Raw genomic sequence first — 12,369 nt, 5'->3', positions numbered from 1 at the left:
CTCCGTGAAGAGAGTGAGTGAGAGAAAATGGTGCGCAACAATCAGCTGTTTTTCCGGCTCTTTAGATCAAATTGTGGTCACCACCACATATTTTCTTGTCTTTGATTTTGGTAGTTGTTGTGTTTGGTGTAGTTTCATCGTTCATACGACTCTGTTTTACTTTTGTCGGGTCCGCTTTGTAGAATGGAGGATTAAGTTAGACTCAATGTTTTCTGTTGAGATGCTGAAGCATTGACGTCGTGCTATTATTGTGGTAAGCTAGTTTGATTTTGCAGTAGACCCACTGTACAGAGTTTTTGTTTTAATTACGTTTGAACTGATTCCAAACTTTAGACACTTTGTCGTTTTCTCCAGCCTGTCTCTTCTCTTAGCCCCTCACGCTCTTTCACGCTCTTTCTTCATTTTGTAATCAGTCTTCATGGCATGTGTCGCCAGCAGCGTCAGCCCGGAGTGCGACAGTAATAATCCTCCGTGCGGAAACACCGTGAGCGATACGTTGGTAACATTGATTAAACGAAGCTTCGAGGCAAATCATTTTGCATCGATGATTTTTAGTAATCAAATTATTCGAGTTACTCGAGGAATCGTTTCAGCCCTAGTTTGAATGTGTGAAGTTATAATAAGGACTTTAAAGAATTGTAACCGAGAGCTGTCCTACATAGTCACTGACACAGGAAGACAATAGCAAATGCAAACCCAGGTTTTTAAATGGCAAAAAATGTGCTATAGGCTTTCCGTGCCCAATGCTGCAAATCAGGTGGTGAGGGAATGCTTCCTTTGTGACAAAAGGCAAATGATGTTCCTTGCAATAGCAGCCAGAGCGCAGTGTCCAGCTCCGAAGCTCAATATCTGCTGTGTAACATGTGATTCTCCTATCTCCCAAAGAAGAAACCTCGACACAGAGGCTCTGCCTTCACAGCAGATTAAAGTTCAGTGGTGTTGATGCTAAGTCTGGACTCAATGCTATCTTCTCAATGCCAAAAGACATTTGATTATGGTTTAAAATATTGAAACAGCTTGAGGATCGCTTGGGTTATCTTGCTCAGCACCCGCAAAGTTGGAAACACCACTGGCAAGATAAGATAAATAAAGTGCCCCATGTTTTCTTCAACTACTTAAATGTATTAAACTAGTGCCTTTTCCACTTCACCCCAAGTAATGTGACAACTAATCATTAATAAGTGCAAGTACACACATACTGATTGGCTAAATGTGCACCTGCAGCCTCTCCAAAAACCATATGCATATGCGCGCGTGTGCACACAAAGCACTGTGCACGTGAAAGATGTTCATATTTATCTCGGTCTCTTTCTCTCTCACTCTTCCTCTGTTTCTAAAATAGGAATATCAGTGATGAGCAGTGCAGCTGGAGACAATAAACTGGTAGAAGAACCAATTACCAGCAGGTGACAAGCTGGTGGTTCAGGGCTTTCAACATGTCATTATCTGCACATCGACATTTCCAGGAGCCCTGACAGGCCATTTCTGTGGCTGCCGTGGCAAGCCACCATGATAAACCCGGGAAAGAGGGGGGAGTGAAAGAGTGTCTTTTCACACACTCTTCCACTCATATTCACAGACATGCATATGCCGATACGGTACACAAAAAAAGATTTTATTGGATCCAAATTTTTCTTCTTCTAATTCTTGAACATACACTTATATATAAGTATATACTTTCACATAGCTTTCTCTCTGTGTCTTTCACCTCCCCATAGCTGTAGAGCTGCTTAAAGATGATTCCCTTTATATGTGAAATGGTAATTGTATTTCTCTAATCTAATCCCATTAGAACCCCGTACCTCCTCTACAAACTGCCCCGAGGAAATCACACAAAATGTCAATGAATTAAGTAATAGCTTGGTGCCGAGCCAGGGGTGCTCACCGTTGAGCACGGCTGTCAGCAGAAAAACGCATCTGTCAACAGCAACGTGCAAGCCCCGCATAGGCGCGCACGCACACACACACACACACACACACACACACACACACACACACACACACACACACACACACACACAGTCAGTGGTGTTGTTCCACAAACCATTTAACCTCTCTGTGAGAAACACACACTCGCACATTGTTGGCACTCTACAACCCATTTAACTCCTGTCCAGAACACACACAGGCACACCACACAAACACAAAAGTGAAGAAAATGCAGCTGGTAAAGCCAAGTGTGTTGCCGTGGTCGGGAATGTGTCCCTGTCCTGGAGTCATGCCGGCTTCGTCTGTGTTACAGATAACACCAAAGAGGGCAAAATATTGTCTGGTCTTGTTTAGCTGCAGGCTTGGAATACAAATGCAGATAATATTTTGTAATTTTTTATTTTTTATTTTGTTTGTAACCACAATACGGGATGACAGCTATTGAAGCTACTTTACACAAGCATTTGCACATAGATCATGCTTTAGTAAGCACTGCAATATAGAGGAGGCTTTGTGTAAATGATAGAAGTGATTGTGGAGTACTGAATAGAGTCTGATTGAAAGTGTGTGTGCAGCGGTGAACAACAGAATTATGACGATTCACGTTGGATGGGCAAACTGATCAAGCTGAAAAATAAACATGTGGGTATAAGGGCGTTTTCACACCTATAGTAGTATGTTTGCTTCGGGTCCAAATCAGTTGTTGTTTGCAAACTTGGAGCGATTTCCCCTTGGTTCGGTTTTGTTTCACACCTGTAAAAAATCCAAAATGCATCGTTACAAATCACACGAGAACGTTCACTCCGCTTATTGGTCAGATGTGTCTGGGGGCGGGAGCAGGAAAGTAAATGCAGGAAGAAGGTCCTGTGTTCTGGACTAGTGCATATTTCTTCCATCTCCATGGTCAAACCAGCTCATTTCATTTAAATAATCAGACATTGTTTCGTGAACGACATTACTACATCTGCTCTGCTCACAGAGACTTCGCTCTGCCGGCATCTGTCTCCAACTTTAGCAGCGGCTGGTTTGACCACAGAGTGATGGAAAGCTTGAACACAGTGTATTTCTGTGAAAGAAACGTTGCAAGCTGCTACCGTTTGTATGATCTGCCGCATCGCAGATTGCAAAGCACACCAGACTACAGGAGACTACATTTAGCTCAGACTTGCGGAGTACACAGTTAGTGCGGTTCGAGGTTGGATCACATTCTCACCACAAAAAAACCGCTCCAGAGTTCCAGTGAAAGCGCACCGAGACCACCTCACCAATGAGGTCTCGGTATGCTTGTTTGGTCCCTTTTTATGGTGCGCACCGGAGTGCGATTGCCGCATTCACACCTGCTGAAACGAACCGCACCAACAGGGCAAACAAACTCTAGTGCGATTCAACTGAACTAAATGTAAGAAAGTGTAAGAAATGTGTTTAATGTGGTTCAAAAAATGTGTTTTGTATGATATTTAAAGCTACTATTGACCACTAGAGTGCAACAAGTGTTGGTTGTATGTGTCAGTTTAAGTTCCTAATGCTAACGTGAGCACACAACACAAATTAATCTGAAATAGATATCCAGTCCCCTGCTGAATGAAGTCAATTCTAATACTGACTTGGGTTTCAGCTTTGCTCTGGGCTGCAATGTCTCATCTCTTATGTTGAGTACTTGCGCGAGTTGAAATATTTCAACTCATGCAGATACGAGAATGACGCGTAGTTCGCGCGTTAGCCTGTCACAGATTTGCGTCTTTGCGCCTTGTTTGTATGTATTGGCGTCGCACAATTCGCAAGAAATGCAGGCAGTGTGAACAAAACAATAAGCTTGCTAAATGTTTGGACTTCTTCACCAACCACTGCGTTCAGTTCAATAACTTCGCTGAGTCTAGCAGGGCAATTGAAAAGCATGCAGAGCACAGGCACTATTATGTTCCAGCCTTGCAGAGATACAGCAAGACAGACAAGGCTTAAATGTTTCAGAACCATGGAGACTTTGAATATTACTTGCGGTAGTTACATATAGTAGCGACTGTAGAAACTGCTATTTTAACAATGGTAGTCTTTCTCATTCATGCATGAATATGAGTTGATACCGTGGCCGGCAAATGTGAATATTCTAATAATTCAGAATATCAACATTTCAGAAACACAAAAAGAATTTTAGATTTGAATGATGCATTTCTGTCATTCTCCCCTTCGAGATAACACTGCTCATATTGCGATTCACGATTTCAAAGTGCATGTGTTTTTAAATGATACCATAATCTCAGTCTGGAGGCGAGGGTAAAATGTCTTTAGGTGTTAACCTGGAAGTATCCATTCAACTCTGCCGGTGCAGAGAGTGTGTATACATCTCAGAGTTTCTGCTGGGTTCCAGGGATGAAATTGAGATAGTGGCTCTGTAGTTGTATAACCACTGAGGGGGGGAGAAGAAGAAGCAGTCGTTTCGTAGCCAACAGGATGCATCTACTTGAGCACAGACGCTGTCACTATTCATGAAAGTCCATTTTGGGCAAAGAGGAACGGAAAGGAAAAATAAAACAGCAAACAGTGCAGATTCAAATGACAAACTTAAAACTTATTTGCCTTTTAGGAGGTGAGAAAGGAGTCGACAGTTGTTTTGCTATAAGATGGTGTTCTCTTACTCCTTTTAGACCTTTTATAGTTATTTGTTTAACATCTAATTTTTTCAGGGAGGAAGCTGATCAGCTGACTGAATCTGCCTATTGTACTGTAGCAGCATGGTTTTCTTTGAAGTTTGAAACATTTAAATGTGGTATAAGCTTATGTATTGCAGTTTGTAAGGTTATATCTACGTCTCTAACTTGTTGCATTTTGACAAAATTGAACAATATTATAACTGTATCCCTGTGTGAATCCGTCTAAATCCCCCGTTTGCCTGACGTTGGCTTTTGATTGATCCTTGAAATGCCAGGTGATGAGCTGAGCTGTGAGTATCAGGTGTACGCACGCCAAAATCACAACAGACTGGCCGCTAATAGATTCCAGTTACATCCGCACAAGACCACTAATGGCGTTTTTCCATTACATGGTACCTGCTCGACTCGCCTCGACTCTACTCGCCTTTTTTGGTTTTCCATTACGAAAAGAAGTCCCTGCTACCTGCTAACAGGTACTTTTTTTTTAGTATCACCTCCGTCGAGGTTCCAAGCGAGCTGAGGCGATACCAGAAGGTGACGTGAAAACCTGCAGACTACTGATTGGTCGGAGAGAATCGTCACTAATCACTGCGTCATCATTGCTGGCGACAGACGGGGGGGTCCTGAACAAACCCACCATTTTTAAATTGTTCAGCCAATTGTTCTTTTTTTTTCTGCTGCCTCCAGCTTCTTTTGAAACAATTTTTTTCTTCTGGCTGTGGCAACAGCCACATGCCGAGAGTCAAAAACAACACACCTTCGACGTTCTGTGTGTGTGTGTCACGTTAGGTCACGGCATGAGGCGGTACTAAATCTGCAATGGAAAATGGAGGACGGGGCAGCGCTACAACTGCAGAAAGATCTTTGTTTTGACTTGTGTACTTACATGGTCAAAAGTATAATGACCAAACACTGGGATATATAAATTATAGTTTGACATTATCTTTTTATTAAATAAATCATGTTTTTGCAAGTTTTAAGTTATTAATGTAGCTTATATAGTAAATAGGTGCTATGATTCAACAATATATTTTCTTTATCTGTGTCAGAGTGCAGAGTACTGACTGCACTTCAGAGAATACATTGATTAATTGCTATTCTCAGATCGCCAATAATACAGCACTAATTCATAATGAGGCAACTTGATCGGCAAGGTCATTTAGAAAGTGGGATTTGGCACACCACCTCTCAGATAAGCGAATTATTAACATACAGTATGCCACTTTGAACTTAAAGTGAATTCCCTGCTTTCATTAGAATAATTAATGCCTAAATCTAGCGTGGAGTGCAACTTATTGTCAACTTCCCAAAATGCACTGTTGATTATCTTCCCTGGACTTCTCTCCCTCTTTCGTCTTTAATGTTTCACCGCGGTCGAGCCGAGTTGAGCAGGTACCATGTAATGGAAAAATGCCATAAGATGCTGTTTTAAAACGGACATTACCTCGTCAGGATGAGTGAAGGCTGTTTGGGCAGAACTATAAACCAACTAAGGCAACCGAAGTTGGGAATGCCAAAACAGCTCTTGCCTCCGGGCAAAAAGTTGCATCCTGTAGCAATAAATAGCTAATGCGAGATGGGATGAATCAAATCCTCGCCACTATAGCTTTGCAACACTGTCTAATATTTTTATGTGGACAAACAACAAAGTGAAGGTTACCCACCAGCTCCAGATTACATCATTATCACAACATAGCTGCCATTTTATTTACAATCTGTAAGCCAGGGTATATAATTATAAATGCACTACATACCTTACGAGTGAGCAAAAAAGTTTTTTCCCAGGATGAGCTTTTAATTTGCTTTCTGGCTCATTTGTTTCATTTTACTAGTTGTCAGCTAATTTTTGGCATCCGCATCAGCAGAGGAATTTGCTGTTTAACGCACACTGTTTATCACTTCTGCGTATGCATCTTTGCCTCGTTGTTTTTTTTTTAATCACAGCAAAAGCGCAACAGAGCACAGATGACACCATTTCCTGCACAGTGGCACCATCTGGCTGTAGAGGAGTCTCTTAATTCTCATTCTCATCCTCCCTGCTTACCTCCTGCTCTCCATCCTCTAAGAGCTTCCCTCCCCGGTCATTTCTCTGGCTCCGTAAAACATCCTTGGACAGCACTCACAGCGTGGTTCTTCGTCCATCTTCAGCTTTCTCTCCCTCCCACTTTCTTCCCCTCACTTTCACTGCATGCCTCTCCCTCTGTGTTCCTCTCCCTCCTTCGCTCCTCTCTTTTTCACCCCGTTCGTTGCTGACAGCTCCGCTCCTCAGGAGCACTGAGGGGAGCAGAGAAAACAAAGATTTGGTTCAGTGGCTCTGATCTTGATTTTCTGCAGATTGGATGGAAGATTAGGAGGAGCTTTTATTCATACACCACACAATCACTTCCCCTGCAACTGCAAACCATGACTGCAGACCACAGGGGTTGCAGCTATCAGCACAAATGTGCCATCTGTGACGAGGCGTCTCTATGTTTTCTACCTAAAACCATGACTAGTCAGGGAACACAATGTACTGAACATAGGTCCCAGAGAAACTGAAGTGCAATGCAGGACGGGAAAGAGAGTTAAACAAAGCAATAACAAACAATAACAAAGAAATCAATTCAGGTTTAACACCTTTGTTATAGTTTAGGTATAATAGAACAATTCACACATGTATGAATCCAGCTGTCAATATGGAAAGTTGTAATTTAAAGAATCATCCAAGATCTGATTTAAACTGCAGCCAACAACACAAAAAAAAAAATGGTTTGCAGGGATCTACCAGCCCCTTTCTCCTACAGAGAGCTTCACACTGAGAAGATGAACTGGAGGAATAAAGGGAGTTCAGAGAGCTCAGCAGTAATCTGGAGGTATAAGGAGGAAAAGGAGAGCAGCAGCAGGAGAGGGCTTTGTCGTGACAATGACAACAGGAATTTAGGTATGAAAAACTTATACCAGCTTGTGGATGTTTTCTTCAATGTATGTGATTTAGTTTGATGGCTTATTTTGCCTAAAATTCAAACCAGCGCTGACGGCCGAAGGCTGGAGAGGGCACAGCGAGCGCAAATCGGCGAAGCCGGCAGGTTTCCGGTGAGCCTCATTTCAATTAGGCGTTCTGTTTCGCCTGCCATCTCACCAGTCATTGATCATATCTCTGCATGAGCCCTGCTTTAGTCGCCACATTTACTGAAAAGAGATGGAGGTTTTCCTTATACTACGTGGCGAGAAAAGCACATCATGACAATTTTCTTCCTTCTCATTTCAGGCAAAAATAGTGAGAGTGAGAGGGAAGAGAAGACAAGGAGAGAGACAAGGCACACACTTATCAGGCAGGGCTATCAGTCTTTCCTCTTTCATCTCTCTGGCTTTATTTCTGCTTTGATTTTAGATTTGTGTACATCCTTTCCCATTCTCAAGAGCTCCATAGCCTTGGTGGGCAAGATTACAGCAATAAAATAATGTCTTTTAACACTGGCAATATTGGGTAAAAAAAGGAAGTGAGGCTGTAAGTCAAAAGAGCTCTGACAGAAGTTGATATGCAACTTTATATTAGTGTAGGTGGGGGGAACGGAAAAACATACAGTAGGCCTACTACACAAGTAATCTTATCTATTTATGTAGCATTTCTAGCCATACTAGCGGCATTGGTTTGGGTGATCCTCTGACTTTTCCTCTTGTACCACCAGCAGTTTGACATTTTACTTCTTTTTTTAAACAATAGTTTATGACCAAACATCGGCAGAACTAACCACATTGCCTAATTCTCGATAAACTAAGATGGCAAACATAATACCTGCCAAACAACAGCATGTAATCATTGTCATTAACTATGAGCATATTAGCATGCTAACATTAGCATTTAGCTCCACAGAGCTGCTAGCATGGCTGTAAACTGTCCTCTTCTCCACAACTGCTTTCACCATGTGCCAGTCCCTCCAGAAAAATGTGATTATGCGATCGCATAATTTAATGCATAATCAGCCAAAGTCCGCATATTTATGCGGGTGTCGCATTTTTTCAAATACGCCACACTTTCACCGCATAAATTGCCGATTTCCGCGCAAAATATGCGGGGCTTGCATGATTTCATAATCCCCGCATTTTCGTTGCAAAAAAGTCACATATATCTTAGCAGAAAGTTGAAAAATGTTGCGTTTACTTCACACAAGAGCAGCCATTTTCCCCTTTTGCCATGGGAATGTTATGAATTGACGTAATTACGCGATGTGAACATCATTGAAAAGCTGCAAACGTGAAGCCATGATGAAGCCGCAGTTTTTGCAAGTTTCTGCAATTTTTTGCAAGTTCTCGCAATTTCATCGCATAAAATTGCATAAATATCCCGCATATTCCATTGCATTTTTTAAGAAAACGTGCCGCATAATCAAGGATTTTTGCCCGTAACAATCACAAAAAAACTGGAAGGACTGATGTGCGCAACACTTGTTCTCCTTCTCAACAGGTGCCTCAACCGTCCCCTACAAACCAGTTGTAACGGTGACAGTGACATAGGCAGTTTAATATTGGCATAAGTACTGAAGTGGATAAGGGACTGAATGCTCCAGCCTTGTCAAGCCAGCAGCTACCTGCTGTGTTTTTGGGGAGTGTTTCTAAAGCATTTTTAAAAGTTGAACCCCTCCGATTGTGAGGCGAGGCACACGCTGCACGGTAATTTCTGTTATAAGAGAGATAATGGACAGACAGTTTCTAATCCAGACGGAAAACGCTGGAGGCTTTACAGACGGATGAAAAATAAATGGAATGAAGTGAAAGCAACCGTGTACTGTAGCACAGGCGTGCCAACTGCCTTCCTTTATCACACCTATCTTTACATCCCTTCATTGGCTTCTGGTAAAATTCAGAATACAGTATAAGATCCTGTTGATTGTGTTCAAAGCATTACATGAAGTCACTTTCTTTGCATTCATTTGATTCCCAATCAAGATACACTGGTAAGAACGGCTTTCCATTGTTAATATGTACTTAAAAACAGTTCTGAAATGCAAATTAAGAAAATATAGTCGTTTGACAGCCCTAATATAAATACAAACTTAAGATATGAAACTTAAAGGGTTAAACACGAGTGTTGCCAACAGGGACGTTGTAGAGCGCCCTCTGGTGGAAAAACTATGCAACGCCAACACTCATAACATGGTTGAAGGGTGTTTCGTCAGTTTTTATTTTTTTAATCAGCCATTATAAATGCCGATACTGATAGTAATGCCTAATATCGGCCGATAGATCGGTCCGCCGATATATCGGTCTGGCTCTATTTGTAACAGCGTGTTTTTAAAAGTGCTATACTTACGTACTTTCTTACTTACTTTCTAGCATCCCTTGAGGAAAAAATACAATGATAATGCTTACACTTGGTTCTTTTGTCTGTGACTAGGCCTTGGCTGCCCCCTGTATCTCTAGCTTTCATCATTTCTAAATAACAACATACTGTCAGCACCTCACTTATAATTGAATTTATCGGGCTCAGGCTTGCTGACTTTACCGCAGCACATAAAAATACACCCACCTCGTAATCTCCCTTGGGTTCTCAGTAATGACCTCAACGTGACCATAACAATACAATATATTTGACTTTGAAAATCAAATTACATCAGCCTTTCACATTAATATACATTCACATCAGTGGCAGTTTTTTGGGGAAAAGAAATGTGTTGTTTACATTTTCTGTATTGATTTCCCTAAAAGTCGCCTGGCAGCAAATCAACTTCCACTTCTATTTGTCTTTCTGCTCTGTGTCACCACTTACAGAGAAAATGGAAGCGGACTGTTTTTCACTCGCTTTTATTTCATTATGAATTCAGCATTTTCATCCAATTGGGGAAAAAGACATTGTAAAAGTTCAGAAGTCATTCTGGGAAGTCAGTCATCTCCCGATCCTCCCGTCTCTCTCTCTCTTTCCTGGCACTGGCAGTAATTGTGTCCAGGGGTCCGTTTCAGGAAGGAGGTTTAACAAACTCTAATTCTAACCCTGAACTCTGAGTTGATTTATCCTAAGATGGGAAACTCTGAGTTTCCGGTTCCAGAACAGCTGATTGTAGTTGGTTCAATCTCAAACACAGGTTCACAGGCTCAGTTACCATAGTAACTTGAGTCTGAGAAGTTACCTCTCTTTCTGAAACGGGCTGGAGTTACCCTTCTCTCTCAGGTTTGATTAACTACCCTTTCTGAAACAGAAAACCCAGAGTTCCCCTCATCTCAGGGTTAACAAACTCAGAGTTTTCACTAAACCTGCTTTCTGAAACGGGCCCCAGGGCTAATCAATGCACCGCATTAGAACGTTTATATGTTATTAATGCAACTTTTTTTGGAATGCACTGTACACATGAACTCAACATAACATATGCCTCTTAATTGTACCTGTGTTTGATTAACAAATGACTAGGGCCAGGTACAACTATAAAAAACGCGTGCTAGCTGTCAAGATGGAAAGAAATAATCAACCAATATGTAGAAAATAAATCCATAGGACACATGTAAGATCCTCAAAGAAGCACCCTGCCTGACCTACTTGACAGTCTGAGCGCCAGTCTTGTGTCTGTGAGTGTATTTACATTAGCACATACATCTATACACAGCCGTTTGTGCAGCATCCCTGTCCAGGCCTGTTCATTTGCTACAACACGCCTGACCTTGGTGTCCTGTCCTCTTGGCACTGAGATGAGAACCCTGTCTAATCACACTGAGCCATGCCTCCGCTCCTGCAGGATTTGGCTCGCCACCACCCTGAACATTTTTGACTCCACATGGCCCTTCTGTGTCCCGACAGCTAAATACCAACACATGCTGCTATCAATAGTGTTAAATGCCAATTACATGCTCTCCCCCAGACTTTACTGGCAATTAATGGCATTGGAGCAAAGCTGTTCTGTTATAACTTTAATTGATGTATGTACTGTCCTCTTGTTGTTGTTTGTAACCTTGTGGCAGTCAAGTGGAAGTTGAAGTCATATTCAGAGACCATTACAGTAAGGGACTGAACTAAAATGATTTGTGTGGGGATCGGGGCTTTCGACACTACCCTTGACTTTTGAAATTAAACTTTAATTATTTGGTTGGTTCAGTTTGGTTTAAGCAGCTTTATGTGTGACATCAATGTGAGAATTTGAAAAGGGGTTGCTTGCAATTAGAATTATCAGCTGAATCTGCAGCTCCCCTCGGCTTTACAGCTTCATAGTGAGTTACTGCTCATTGTTTTGCCGTGCTACCCGCACTGTTTTGGTTCACTCTCACTGAGAAAAAGCTCTAAAAACCCACTGTGCCCTACCTGCTCAGCCCCAAACAAATGGCAACTAGCTGGTGAACATAGTGGAGCATTTAGCAGCTAAAGAGTTAGATGCTTCCTTCAGAAGTTGATAGAGACCAAAAACAGGGTTAAAAGAGCGTAAATATTGGACCTACATTTACCAGAAACGTGCCTCCAAATGAATTGAAGAGTAGATGATGACGTGCACATATGGCCAACTTCTTATGATCCGTGACGCACCTGAAAGCTATCTTTTTGATGAAATGATTTGATCTTTTAAATGAATAAACTGGAAGAATTAAATCAAATCTGGCCTTAAGACAAAAGATAAAATACCCTTGACTGGTCTCCCAAAACATTTTCGAATACCCTGTCTTTCGCAAAAAGGGAAACAATGCATTACTCTTTATTTTCTGACCTCCCATTCTACTCTAACATATTTGCCAAGGCCCTAAATAATGCATTTTTTAGGGCCTTTGCAAAACATTGTTGGAGTAGAATGGGATTATAATAATGAATTGTTAATGCAAGTTATAATTTGGAAATTAA

The 12,369-nt window shown here is 41.6% G+C and overlaps 1 long non-coding RNA gene across 1 annotated transcript in view; it reads left to right on the top strand.

The window, feature by feature from the left end:
- Window positions 1–7,380: 7,380 nt before the first annotated feature.
- Window positions 7,381–12,369, top strand: part of LOC144534305 (uncharacterized) — a 46,873-nt gene continuing 41,884 nt past the window's right edge. The window contains exon 1 of the long non-coding RNA XR_013503530.1: window positions 7,381–7,497. This is a non-coding gene — a long non-coding RNA (uncharacterized LOC144534305). The remainder of the gene's footprint in view (window positions 7,498–12,369) is intronic.

This window comes from Sander vitreus, chromosome 19, assembly GCF_031162955.1.
Source record: "Sander vitreus isolate 19-12246 chromosome 19, sanVit1, whole genome shotgun sequence".
NCBI lineage: Eukaryota > Metazoa > Chordata > Actinopteri > Perciformes > Percidae > Sander > Sander vitreus.
The sequence above is the reverse complement of the archived record's forward strand: the minus strand, read 5'-3'. Positions and strand labels throughout refer to the sequence as shown.